This window comes from Helianthus annuus, chromosome 9 (genome assembly GCF_002127325.2).
Source record: "Helianthus annuus cultivar XRQ/B chromosome 9, HanXRQr2.0-SUNRISE, whole genome shotgun sequence".
NCBI classification, from domain to species: Eukaryota; Viridiplantae; Streptophyta; class Magnoliopsida; order Asterales; family Asteraceae; genus Helianthus; species Helianthus annuus.
In genome coordinates this window covers 184,234,374-184,249,047 of record NC_035441.2, presented here as the reverse complement: position 1 = coordinate 184,249,047, position 14,674 = coordinate 184,234,374, and the positions used below count along the sequence as shown (strand labels likewise).

General features: G+C 42.5%; 1 protein-coding gene across 9 annotated transcripts in view; it reads left to right on the top strand.

Moving 5' to 3' along the window:
* Positions 1-14,674, top strand: part of LOC110927278 — a 33,731-nt gene that overhangs the window by 5,704 nt on the left and 13,353 nt on the right. For 2 of the 9 annotated variants that reach the window (XM_035977985.1, XM_035977989.1), the window contains exon 1: positions 3,793-5,103. The exons of the other annotated variants lie outside the window; for them this stretch is intronic. The gene's annotated coding sequence lies outside the window, so the exon portion shown is untranslated. Of the gene's footprint in view, positions 1-3,792; positions 5,104-14,674 lie in introns of those variants that run through there. 9 annotated transcript variants of the gene reach the window in all.

Sequence of the window (14,674 nt, the reverse complement as noted above, 5' to 3'; positions counted from 1 at the left end):
ATGGAGGATTGAGGAAGTTATGGTAGCTTGAATGTTTAGGGTTCTTGAGGTGAGATGAAGAAGATGAAGGGAATAGGTGAGTTTGGAGAGAGAAGTCAGAGAATTTTAGAGGTGAGGAATGATGTAAGATGATGTGAAAACGAATTTGTGGTGAATATTGAGTTTGGGTGGTGTTTGGTTAGGTAAAAAGAAGTTTTAAATCGTTTTTAAACGCTGAAACCTAACCTGCGTCAGAGACAAAAGTTAGGGAGTATATCAAAACGATTTAAAACTTCTTTTTACCTAACCAAACACCACCCAAACTCAATATTCACCACAAATTCGTTTTCACATCATCTTACATCATTCCTCACCTCTAAAATTCTCTGACTTCTCTCTCCAAACTCACCTATTCCCTTCATCTTCTTCATCTCACCTCAAGAACCCTAAACATTCAAGCTACCATAACTTCCTCAATCCTCCATCAAATCCACTGATTTTCAGGTCCATCTTGAGTAATTTTTCAAGAGGAACAAAACCCCCAACACGGTTTTCATCAATTCTTGTTATTGTGCGAGATTTCTGGGCGTGTTCTTTAGGGTTTTTGAAAGGGTGTTCATCAAATTGCTTGTTTGTCATCTTTTCTTAGTTCTTCTTGTCTAACAACACCAAAGGTATGGATTCCTCTTAAATTTATGCTTGTTTATTATATATTAGTGTTTTTCTTCCGAAATTTTAAACTTGTTGGTTTAAGAGTAGGTTGTTTAGACAATGTATGTTGTGCTAGCATGATTTTGAGCAAGATTAGTTGTTTTGAATGGAATTTGAGTATGTCATAACCATAGTGAAGTGATTACACTGTTATGAACATGATTGAACATGAAGATAATGTTGACTTTTGTTAAAATTATAAGAGATTGTAAGATTAACAAAAGATTAATAAGTTTATGATAAAGTGAGCGACTTTGGAAGTTTAAAGAGGCGATTTTGCATTTACTTATTGATTAAATTGTCAACATCATACCTCATGTTCAAGGTTTGGGAGTAAATGAAGGTTGAATCTATATTGATGTTTTGCTTGTTTGTGATTGTAGTCATGGCGGGAAGCAAGAGACAAAAGACTACGGGTCAAGCTTCATCATCCGGGATTGGATCTTCTTCCGGTTTAATACCAAAGAAGTGGGAGCAACCGAGCTCTGTTGAGGAAAATGATGCAAGATTATACCGACAAGATTGGGAATGGGCAAAGTTCAGGGATAGCCAAAGTGCCAGAATTTGGGACGACGAGAAGAACAAACAGTTGTCGAGCTATCAAGATAGAAAGTTAGAAGCGAAGTTGTGGAAATGGAAGATGGTGAATGGGGTGAACACGTCGGTTCCAACAAGAGTGATATGTGAACGGACCGTGAATGTAGAAGAATTCTGGAACATCGGGATTGTACAAATGTTTGAGAGGTTAGGATGGGAGAGTGTTTTGGATTGGTGTGAAGACAATACTTCCAGGATTTACTTGTCGGAAGTATGTGAATGGTTGTCCACCTTGAGGCTTGTCAACAAGAATGAATCCCCTTCACAATGGAAGTTAGTGGGGAAGACAACTCGAGGAATCATGACGATGTCGTTCGAAACTATGAATCGTATTGCTCGGTTTGACTCTTTGGGAGCACAAGCATATGACTACCCCACCATCGAGCAGTTTTTGGATAATCATTTGAACATCAATGACGGTGAGCAGTTGATAGAGGTTATCTTGCCGACCCACCCAGGGGGTGACATGAAACGGAAGCATATGTCACTTGAGGGAAAGATTTTGCAGGGGATCTCGGTTGAGAACATACTGGCAAGGTTTGGTGATCGCGGGGGAGTGAGAGTAAGTGATTGCAGGGTGGTGCATGCTTTACTGTATGGGACCCCAACACTATCGTGGAGGCACATAGTAATGATGAACACATGGGCTACCAGGGAGTCGTCCCAGAGGCGGTTTATTCCGTATGCACGCCTCATTAGTACCATGATTGTGCAGCAAAATTGCTTACCCTTGCAAGCACTATGGGTCTCTAAGCCAGTGGAGGAATTTAACGTGGCTTACATGAAGAAAAATTGGAAGATAGAGGTCAAGTTCTCGGGAAATAAGTATGTCGTGACCGATGAGTTGGGGAACAAGTATGAGGTCCGTACTTCTGGGGCACCACCCGTGCAGGAAGAAGATGTGGAGATGGAGGAAGAAGAGGAGGAAGCTGAACCCTCCGGTGCACAAAGACCAAGGCAGCGTTATATGCGGCCACATAGGGAGATTAACGCAGAGGTGGCAGGTTTTGTGACCCGACGACGGGTGCCCTCCTACAAAAATTTTGATAGGGGGCAACAGGAAATATATGATAATGTCTCCGCGTGTATAGGTGAAGGTCGGGAATACAATCAACAGAGAAAAGCTTGGGAGGGGTCTCATGGATCCTCGATGCTCGAATATTGGGAGGCTCAAGGAGCCAAACGTGAAAGGATGAATAAATTTATGGAAGAGCAGGAACTGTTACAGGCCATGCAAAGGTCACAAATGGAACAGTTAGCAAAGATGCAGGAGGATGAGGCAGCCCGAAGACGGGCATGGGAAGAAGAAGAGGCGGCGCGTCGACAACAAGAAGCAGAACGAACCGACGCCGTTGGAGTGCCATGTACGTCTCTCAACAGATGGCGATTAATAACGGCAAAGTGTTGCATGATCAGGAGCGACACCATAGAGACTACCAAGCCGGCCTCCCCTACGCCGAACATTCGGGGTGGACAAATTACTCTGATCTTCCCTATCCTCAAGGCCCATCCGACCCGACTCCGCATTGGCCCGAAGCGGTAGGGTCTAGCTTCATCCCAATCCCGTACCAACCACCGCCCCAAGGGGAGCAAAGCCCCTTAGATAACTATAGGGAGATGTTCGAGGCCCTCACTGGTTATCCATACCAACCCAACCCGCCAATGGATCCGAACGAGCGATATCAGCGGTAGAGGTATGGTATGTTTTATGTTGTTGTTGTTGTTGTATAGTTTATTCCGTTATTTCTTTTCGTTTTTATTTAATTTATGTCTAGTTAAATGAACTTTGTGGGTGTGTTCCCTATATAACCCTCACGAGACCGACTCGTCCTCCCGAGCTATCGGGAGGTTTAAAGGGCTTGTTGCATACGCTAAATGCAACCGTGATTCCTACGAAAGTGAGTTAGGCATGTTATTGTTGTAAATTATTTTTCCACATAAATCAAAGTAAAATAATGTATGACTTGGTAATAATTTCATAAAAGTGGTAGAACTAGGTAACTAACAAATTTTGATGGTTGTGAGAAGCATGCTTCTACACAAGGGTTAAGATTTGTAGGTACATTATGTTCGTGAGACGACCGCTTTGTTGAAAAGATGAAGAGCACACGAGGAACTAGCGAAAAACCAGGTGCATACGTTTCTTTTTATCTTTGATTTTTAGTTAGCAAATAAGTGGAGTGTAAATTGTATTTTATTTTCCGGGGTGTAATTTTGGGGAGGTTAGCCGTGTCACATCCCTTATGCGTTTTAAAACTCTAGTTCTTACACATTGAGGACAATATGTACCTCAAGTGTGGGGATGGGGGAGTAGTAAAAATTTTCGATTTTGACCCGTTCATTTAAATACTATACATTGAGGACAATGTTTACCTCAAGTGTGGGGATGGGGGAAAATTTCAAAATTTTTTCAAAAATGTCTTGTTTTCAAAGCAATCTCAAAAGCACAAGTAACCAAGTCAACGAGGGATGTCACAAACCATTTGGTCTTTTGTCATGGTCAAGTTCAAATTAATAAGCATATCGGGTATTTAGCGGGTGGTTATTTGAGAATAATTCGCCTAAGGAACTAGCAATGTATGCATATCACATATCATACCCTTATACGTGAGGTTTGAGCCCTTTATACATTATAGATTCACATTCACATGTTTCTTTGTTTGAGTGGGCCATTAGTCGCGTATTGTAGAACTTGCAACTTTTGATACATTTGAGACTATAGACCGAATACAAGCACGAGAATGATTAAGGCATTAGGTAAACCTTTTCCGTTTAAACCATTTATCTATCCTTACCCAAACAAGTCCCCTAGTCGCCCAATTTGAGCCTAAACCTTTCAATTGACAACCCACTTAGCCCATAACCATCAGCCTTTTCTTTTTAAACCCGTGTGATGAAAATTCGATTATAGGAACTCAAGTTGTATAGTTGTGATTCATTTGTATTATTAAAAAAAAAATCAGAAAATGTTGCGAAAAAGAATGAAAAAGCATTGAGAAAAACACAAAAAGATGTGCTAGTAGTTTGTTGAATAAAAGGCGAAAGTTTTTGCCCATAGTGGATGTTTATAGTTTGCTTTTGTTTAGGATAGTATTTTGTAATAAAAGGTCGAATTTTCATCACTTTAGCCACTTCAATAAAATATCCTCTTCCCTACCCTGCGCCTAGCCCCGTTACAACCCCTCAAAGACCTTTTGACTTGTGCTTAGTATTTGTGTTCGATAGTGGAGAATGATTGAGTTGCAAGCCTATACGGGTACGTGTTCTAAGCGGTTTTGAGCGAGTAATTGTTGAAATGCTAATACATTATACATATTAGCAAAAATTTTTAAGCCGAGTGGAGAGCACATTGTGAGGGATATGCATAAGTTGTTAGTTTTACGGGCGGGTTAATCTTGGGTAACCATTTGTGTATCTAAAGCACGTCACCATTAAATACATTGAATATTGTAAAGAGTTTGAACTTTAGCATGACATTAGACCTTAACCTTTGTCTCGGGAATGGGATGTATATTCATTGTTTGACCCACGTGAAAGTGAAAAACAGATTTGCTTGAGGGCAAGCAAAAGACAAGTGTGGGGATGTGATACGTGGTTGAAAACCGGTGCTTGTTATTGTTTAACTTAACGTTTTTACGTAAGTTTTAGTTTCGAATAGCCTACTTTTAATCAAGAATGTGTTTTGCAGGTTTGATGGAGTTTAAGGAGCTTTTCGGGAGCTTTACGGGTCACCGAGTCGAAAACCGGAGCACCGGGATGCGTTACGGATCAACCGGAAGTGCAAGGAGCGAAAAATCCCCCATCCCCACACTTGAGGTAAACATTGTCCTCAATGTATAGTATTTAAATGAACGGGTCAAAATCGAAAATTTTTACTACTCCCCCATCCCCACACTTGAGGTACATATTGTCCTCAATGTGTAAGAACTAGAGTTTTAAAACGCACAAGGGATGTGACACGGCTAACCTCCCCAAAATTACACCCCGGAAAATAAAATACAATTTACACTCCACTTATTTGCTAACTAAAAATCAAAGATAAAAAGAAACGTATGCACCTGGTTTTTCGCTAGTTCCTCGTGTGCTCTTCATCTTTTCAACAAAGCGGTCGTCTCACGAACATAATGTACCTACAAATCTTAACCCTTGTGTAGAAGCATGCTTCTCACAACCATCAAAATTTGTTAGTTACCTAGTTCTACCACTTTTATGAAATTATTACCAAGTCATACATTATTTTACTTTGATTTATGTGGAAAAATAATTTACAACAATAACATGCCTAACTCACTTTCGTAGGAATCACGGTTGCATTTAGCGTATGCAACAAGCCCTTTAAACCTCCCGATAGCTCGGGAGGACGAGTCGGTCTCGTGAGGGTTATATAGGGAACACACCCACAAAGTTCATTTAACTAGACATAAATTAAATAAAAACGAAAAGAAATAACGGAATAAACTATACAACAACAACAACAACATAAAACATACCATACCTCTACCGCTGATATCGCTCGTTCGGATCCATTGGCGGGTTGGGTTGGTATGGATAACCAGTGAGGGCCTCGAACATCTCCCTATAGTTATCTAAGGGGCTTTGCTCCCCTTGGGGCGGTGGTTGGTACGGGATTGGGATGAAGCTAGACCCTACCGCTTCGGGCCAATGCGGAGTCGGGTCGGATGGGCCTTGAGGATAGGGAAGATCAGAGTAATTTGTCCACCCCGAATGTTCGGCGTAGGGGAGGCCGGCTTGGTAGTCTCTATGGTGTCGCTCCTGATCATGCAACACTTTGGCGTTATTAATCGTCATCTGTTGAGAGACGTACATGGCACTCCAACGGCGTCGGTTCGATTCTGCTTCTTGTTGTCGACGCGCCGCCTCTTCTTCTTCCCATGCCCGTCTTCGGGCTGCCTCATCCTCCTGCATCTTTGCTAACTGTTCCATTTGTGACCTTTGCATGGCCTGGAACAGTTCCTGCTCTTCCATAAATTTATTCATCCTTTCACGTTGGGCTCCTTGAGCCTCCCAATATTCGAGCATCGAGGATCCATGAGACCCCTCCCAAGCTTTTCTCTGTTGATTGTATTCCCGACCTTCACCTATACACGCGGAGACATTATCATATATCTCCTGTTGCCCCCTATCAAAATTTTTGTAGGAGGGCACCCGTCGTCGGGTCACAAAACCTGCCACCTCTGCGTTAATCTCCCTATGTGGCCGCATATAACGCTGCCTTGGTCTTTGTGCACCGGAGGGTTCAGCTTCCTCCTCTTCTTCCTCCATCTCCACATCTTCTTCCTGCACGGGTGGTGCCCCAGAAGTACGGACCTCATACTTGTTCCCCAACTCATCGGTCACGACATACTTATTTCCCGAGAACTTGACCTCTATCTTCCAATTTTTCTTCATGTAAGCCACGTTAAATTCCTCCACTGGCTTAGAGACCCATAGTGCTTGCAAGGGTAAGCAATTTTGCTGCACAATCATGGTACTAATGAGGCGTGCATACGGAATAAACCGCCTCTGGGACGACTCCCTGGTAGCCCATGTGTTCATCATTACTATGTGCCTCCACGACAGTGTTGGGGTCCCATACAGTAAAGCATGCACCACCCTGCAATCACTTACTCTCACTCCCCCGCGATCACCAAACCTTGCCAGTATGTTCTCAACCGAGATCCCCTGCAAAATCTTTCCCTCAAGTGACATATGCTTCCGTTTCATGTCACCCCCTGGGTGGGTCGGCAAGATAACCTCTATCAACTGCTCACCGTCATTGATGTTCAAATGATTATCCAAAAACTGCTCGATGGTGGGGTAGTCATATGCTTGTGCTCCCAAAGAGTCAAACCGAGCAATACGATTCATAGTTTCGAACGACATCGTCATGATTCCTCGAGTTGTCTTCCCCACTAACTTCCACTGTGAAGGGGATTCATTCTTGTTGACAAGCCTCAAGGTGGACAACCATTCACATACTTCCGACAAGTAAATCCTGGAAGTATTGTCTTCACACCAATCCAAAACACTCTCCCATCCTAACCTCTCAAACATTTGTACAATCCCGATGTTCCGGAATTCTTCTACATTCACGGTCCGTTCACATATCACTCTTGTTGGAACCGACGTGTTCACCCCATTCACCATCTTCCATTTCCACAACTTCGCTTCTAACTTTCTATCTTGATAGCTCGACAACTGTTTGTTCTTCTCGTCGTCCCAAATTCTGGCACTTTGGCTATCCCTGAACTTTGCCCATTCCCAATCTTGTCGGTATAATCTTGCATCATTTTCCTCAACAGAGCTCGGTTGCTCCCACTTCTTTGGTATTAAACCGGAAGAAGATCCAATCCCGGATGATGAAGCTTGACCCGTAGTCTTTTGTCTCTTGCTTCCCGCCATGACTACAATCACAAACAAGCAAAACATCAATATAGATTCAACCTTCATTTACTCCCAAACCTTGAACATGAGGTATGATGTTGACAATTTAATCAATAAGTAAATGCAAAATCGCCTCTTTAAACTTCCAAAGTCGCTCACTTTATCATAAACTTATTAATCTTTTGTTAATCTTACAATCTCTTATAATTTTAACAAAAATCAACATTATCTTCATGTTCAATCATGTTCATAACAGTGTAATCACTTCACTATGGTTATGACATACTCAAATTCCATTCAAAACAACTAATCTTGCTCAAAATCATGCTAGCACAACATACATTGTCTAAACAACCTACTCTTAAACCAACAAGTTTAAAATTTCGGAAGAAAAACACTAATATATAATAAACAAGCATAAATTTAAGAGGAATCCATACCTTTGGTGTTGTTAGACAAGAAGAACTAAGAAAAGATGACAAACAAGCAATTTGATGAACACCCTTTCAAAAACCCTAAAGAACACGCCCAGAAATCTCGCACAATAACAAGAATTGATGAAAACCGTGTTGGGGGTTTTGTTCCTCTTGAAAAATTACTCAAGATGGACCCGAAAATCAGTGGATTTGATGGAGGATTGAGGAAGTTATGGTAGCTTGAATGTTTAGGGTTCTTGAGGTGAGATGAAGAAGATGAAGGGAATAGGTGAGTTTGGAGAGAGAAGTCAGAGAATTTTAGAGGTGAGGAATGATGTAAGATGATGTGAAAACGAATTTGTGGTGAATATTGAGTTTGGGTGGTGTTTGGTTAGGTAAAAAGAAGTTTTAAATCGTTTTTAAACGCTGAAACCTAACCTGCGTCGGAGCGAGATTGGGAACCCGTCGCCGACGGGCAGTGCAAATGGTGAGTGGGGCGACGGCTTAACCGTCTGCCTACGGGTGAATTGTTGCCGACGGGACACATACAGAGGCCGTCGCCGACGGTCATGACCCCGTCGCCGACGGGTTGCCAATTTTTTTTTTTTTAAAAAAAAGGAAAATTATGATTATTTAATAAAAGGATTATGTACATTAAAAATTCCTAAAAATTATTAAAAATCTTTTTGTGAGTTTTTATAAGTTAAGAATTTTTAAAACGGACATCCTTAATGGCCCTACCACCCCCCAAAAATTCGTGTATTGTCCTCAATGCACATACACAAGTCTAAGAACATACCTTGTATCTTCACGACCCGTTCGTAATGTCTAGACTTCACACAATCAAAAAGGATTAGTAGGAATTGAAACGATAATCCGGGAAACACGCAAACAAATAAACAAGTATACATAACTTTACAAAAAGTGTTACCGGTCCTTTTACTTCACCTCATATGTTGGCACGCTTACCAAGAAGCATACCAACTCCGCATTTCCGTCCTTTTTCTCTTCGTTACCATCAAGGAACGGTTTAAGGCGGTGACCATTAACCGTTTGCTTCGACCCATCCTTTGGGTCCTTGATTGTAACATCTCCAAGCCTTCCGACCCGTGTAATCACATACGGGCCCATCCACTTGCTCTTGAGCTTTCCCGGGAAATATTTAAGCCTTGAATTGTAGAGCCAAACCTTTTGACCCACTTCGAACTCCTTTGGCTTCAACTTCGCGTCATGTGCTCTCTTCATGTCATCCTTGTACTTTGAGGCACACTCGTACGCTTCCTCCCTAAGCTCTTCCAACTCGCAAAGCTTTAACTTTCGCTCCTTTCCTGCATCGTCATATTTCATGTTAACCTCTTTTATAGCCCACCAAGCACGATGCACAAGCTCAACCGGTAAATGGCAATTTCGCCCATAAACTAAGCGATAAGGAGTGGTTCCAATAGGTGTTTTATGAGCCGTTCTATAAGCCCATAAAGCGTCATTCAACTTCGTTGACCAATCCTTTCGGTCGGGTCGAACGGTCTTTTGCAAAATTTCTTTTATTTGCCTATTGGAAACCTCAACTTGACCGCTTGTTTGTGGGTGGTAGGGAGTAGCAATTCGATGGTCAACACCATACCGTTTCAAGAGTTTGCCAAAATTAAAGTTCTTGAAGTGAGATCCCCCATCACTAATGATCACCCGGGGAACCCCAAATCTAGAAATTATATTCGTTTGAACAAAATTGCAAACAACGATGTGGTCATTCGTTTTGGTGGCAATCGCTTCGACCCATTTGGATACATAATCGACCGCCACCAAAATGTATAAATTGCCATGCGAGTTAGAGAATGGGCCCATGAAATCGATCCCCCATACATCAAAAATATCTACAATAAGGATCGGTTGCATGGGCATTTCATCCCTTTTTGATATACTCCCTAACTTTTGACACTCAACACAATTTTTAGCGAAATTAAAAGCATCCTTAAAAATAGTCGGCCAATAAAGGCCACTATTGAGCACTTTGTGCCCGGTTTTGTGACCACTAAAATGGCCCCCACAAGCAAATGAATGCAAGTGCATCAAGACGCTAGGAATCTCCTCGTCGGGTATGCATCTTCGAACGACTTGATCCGGACAAAACTTGAATAAGTCCGGTTCTTCCAACGTGTAATACTTGATTTGAGACAGGAAGTGCAACCTCTTCCTTCTATCCCAATGAGCTGGCAAGTCACCTGTAACCAAATAGTTGACAATATTAGCATACCATGGTAATATTCCAACTTTTAAAATTTGCTCATCTGGAAAAGTCTCATTAATTTCTTCACGGGAAGAATCCTCCACACTCAACCGAGACAAATGGTCTGCGACCACATTCTCGCTCCCTTTCTTATCTCGAATCTCTAGGTCAAACTCTTGTAGCAAGAGAACCCATCGGATTAGCCTCGGCTTCGCATCCTTCTTGTCGATGAGATACCTAACTGCAGAATGGTCAGAATAAACAATGACCTTAGTACCCCATATGTAAGCACGAAACTTATCCAACGCATATACCACCGCAAGTAGCTCTTTCTCGGTAGTTGTGTAATTCAATTGTGCATCCGAGAGAGTCTTACTTGCGTAGTAAATGGCAACCGGTTTCTTGTCTACCCTTTGACCCAACACGGCCCCCACCGCATAATCACTTGCATCACACATAATTTCGAATGGTAACGACCAATTCGGTGATTGCAAGATTGGGGCCTCAACCAACTTCTGTTTTAGCACATTAAAGGCATTTTGACAATCTTGGTTAAACTCAAACGGTTGATCTTTTAGCAATAATTTACATAGGGGTTTGGTTATATCACTAAACCCTTTTATAAATCTTCTATAAAACCCCGCGTGACCCAAAAACGATCTAATACCCTTAACATTCGTGGGATAGGGTAAGGTAGAAATAACTTGCACCTTTGCACGATCAACCTCTATCCCACGACTCGACACTACATGCCCCAACACAATCCCTTCTTGAACCATGAAATGGCTCTTTTCCCAACTCAAAACAAGATTTTTCTCAACACATCTTTTCAAAACTTTTTCGAGTTGGTCAAGGCATGTATCAAATGATGACCCAAATATTGAGAAATCATCCATGAAGATTTCCAAAGACTCCCCCACCATATCTGAAAAGATACTCATCATACACCTTTGAAAGGTGGCGGGGGCATTACAAAGTCCAAACGGCATTCGCCTAAATGCGAAAGTACCATATGGACAAGTGAAGGTAGTCTTTGCTTGGTCTTCCGGATGTATAGCAATTTGATTGTATCCGGAATAACCATCCAGAAAACAATAAAATTTTTGTCCGGCCAATTTCTCAACTATTTGGTCAATAAATGGCAAAGTGAAATGGTCTTTGGAAGTTGCGGCATTCAACTTCCTATAGTCAATACAAATACGCCACTCGGTTACCGGCCGAGTGGCGACCTCTTCACCCGCGTCGTTTGTGACGACTTGAATACCCGCCTTTTTTGGAACTGTTTGTGTCGGGCTCACCCATTGGCTATCCGAGATAGGGTATACAATACCCGCATCTAGCCACTTCAATACTTCCTTCTTCACCACTTCTCGCATATTCGGATTTAGTCTTCTTTGTGTGTCGCGAGAAGGATTCATACCATCTTCCGTGATGATCTTGTGCATCACCACCGAGGGACTAATTCCCTTCAAATCCGCAATGGTCCACCCGATAGCGGCTCTATGGGTGACCAATACCTTCATCAACTTCTCTTCTTGCTCCCCGGTTAAATTGGATGCAATAATGACCGGGAGCGTGCTACCTTCACCCACATAAGCATATTTAAGATGCTTGGGTAGCACCTTCAACTCTAATGCCGGAGGTTCTTCCAATGACGGCTTCAACTTCGTGTCTATGCTTTCCGGAAGACTTTCCACTTGATGTGTCCAAGTGGGCCTTCCTTCTTTTGCCGCCATAACCTCCAACTCTTTCATCTCTTCATCCATGCTCCGATTTGTTTCTCCTTGCAACCTGTCAAACATGAAACACTCCTCTATTGTGTTTTCCTCTTCGACACTAGTGTCACATAGAGGTATACACTCGTCAACGATGTCCGCCATGTAACATTCATCGCCAACTAGAGGATCCGTTAATCCTGAAAAGACATTTAACCGCAACCGACGGTTACCAAAAGTCATGTCGACCGTGCCCGATTTGCAATTTATTTGGGCATTCGATGTTGCCAAAAATGGTCGACCTAGGATCACCGTTGGTTGCTTGGTTCGGTCCAAGGAAACATAATCTAACACAAGAAAGTCCACCGGATAGTAAAAGTCCTCGACCTTGACTATTACATCCGTGACTATCCCACGGGGTAGTTTAGGGGTCAAGTCGGCTAACACCACGGTGGTGTTAGACACTTGAAGTGGACCAAAATCATATTGGTCATATAAACTACCCGGCAAGATACTCACACTCGCCCCAAGATCCAAAAGTGCCCTTGTCATTTTAAATTCACCAACTTGTATTGAAATAATGGGCGCCCCCGGATCTTGAAGTTTTGGCGGAAGTGCACCCGAAAGAATTGAACTCACATTTTCGGTTAAATCAAGTTTCTTAGGAAACTTGTGAGTTCTCTTTTGGGTACATAAATCTTTCAAGTATTTAGCATCTGAAGGAATTTGTTTGATAGCATCTAAGAGTGGTAAGTTAATTTTAACTTGTTTAAAAATTTCCCACATCTCTTCTTGATGTGGGCCTCTTTTGTTTACCACTTTCTTAGATGGTCCCAAAAGAGCTTCGGGAAAAGGGGCGGTATTGCCCTCCACACCCTTGTCCTTAGCCTTTGGGACGGGAACGGTCGCAACGGGTGTATCTTTGTTGAGTTTTAATTCATTTTTATTTTGACCCGTTCGACCGTTATTCTCTTCACCATCACTCGCATCTTCCACCACCCCTTCAACAAACTTGGGTGGTGGTGGCTCAACACCGTTATCTATCACTCGACCACTACGTAAAGAAATTTTATTTATTGGTACCTCACGTGTGTTTTTCGAGCTCGACCCTTGATGCTTAGGGTTCACCGTGGTGTCGCTTGGAAGTCCTCCTCCACTTCCGCGAATTTGAGCCATCTCTTGAGCAAGTTGCCCCACTTGCTTCTCCAATGCCTTTTGAGATTTATCCCTCACTTCAAACTCTTTCTTCACTTCGGCTTTGAACTCATGGTGTGAATTGGTAAGAGTACTCACAGCATTCATGATAGCATCAAATTTCGAACTAATCGAATCATCACCTTGGGAGTTAGAAGCATTACCCCCATTTCCGCCTTGGTTGTAACCACGTTGATAATTACCTTCACGGTTTTGATACCCTTGGTTACCCCCTTGATTGTAATTCCTTTGGTAACCCCCTTGGTTACCACCTTGACGATTGTTGTATGAGGACCCACCTTGACCACCTTGATTACCCGATTGGAAATTCGGATTCATTTGATTTGAGGCGTTACCATACCGGAAATTAGGGTGATTTCTCAAACCCGGATGGTAAGTGTTGGAATTCATGTCGTATTGCTTTCGATCCCCATACACTTGATTCACCTCCTCAGTGTAGTCACTCGATCCCGTTGGGCATTGCTTGGTGCTATGCCCAATATCACCACAATCTTCACACACTTCGAATTGAACCGCGTTCACCTCTTTCTTCTTTTTCAATTGAGCTATTTCCCGCTCTAAGGTGGAAATCCGATCCTTGGAATCGAGATCGGGAAGTGACCGGGAAACCGGATGCCTTTTTGCTCTATCGGCCGATTCTTTTTGTTTGGATCGTTTGCTCATCCTCTCCAAAAATTCCCAATCGTCATCCTCATGATTGCTCAAGAGTGTACCATTGCTTGTCGTCTCAAGCCGATTCCAAGTTGCATCATCCAAACCCCGTACGAAACATTTCACCAATTCCCATTTTTGTATTTGGTGATGTGGGCATCTCCTCATGAGTTCTTTGAATCGGGTGAATGCTTCATGTAAAGGCTCACTTGAAAGTTGACGAAATGACCGAATTTCATCTCTAGCATCGTCGGTCTTGGCCATGGAATAGTACTCATCCAAAAACGCTTGTTGCATTTGTTCCCAAGTTCGAATACTATTGGCCGGAAGTGTAAAGAACCACTGTTTTGCTTTATCTTTCAATGAAAATTGAAATAGCCGAAGCTTCACTTCCTCTAGTGCGAAATTATGTCCTCCAATAGTATCACAAATAGACGAGAACTCCGTTAAATGGGTGTACGGCTCATCATTGGACCTCCCGTTGAAATGAGGAAGGATGTTGATGTAATGCGGTTTACAATCAAACATCCTCCTTTCGCATACTATTGGAGAATTGTTCTCGGTCACTATCGGTCGGAAACGGTCGTTTACTCCCCGTGGAGGTTGTTGACGACGTTGTGGCCCATTAACTTCTTGATCGACCGGTCTTCGATTATCCCGTCTTTCATCCCTTCGATCCTCTCTTCGATTATCCCTCGGGTTACCACCTCCCACAAAACGAGGAATCCGGTTAGGGTTTACATTGTTGTTGTTATTATTGTTGTTGTAAAACCCTTCATTCT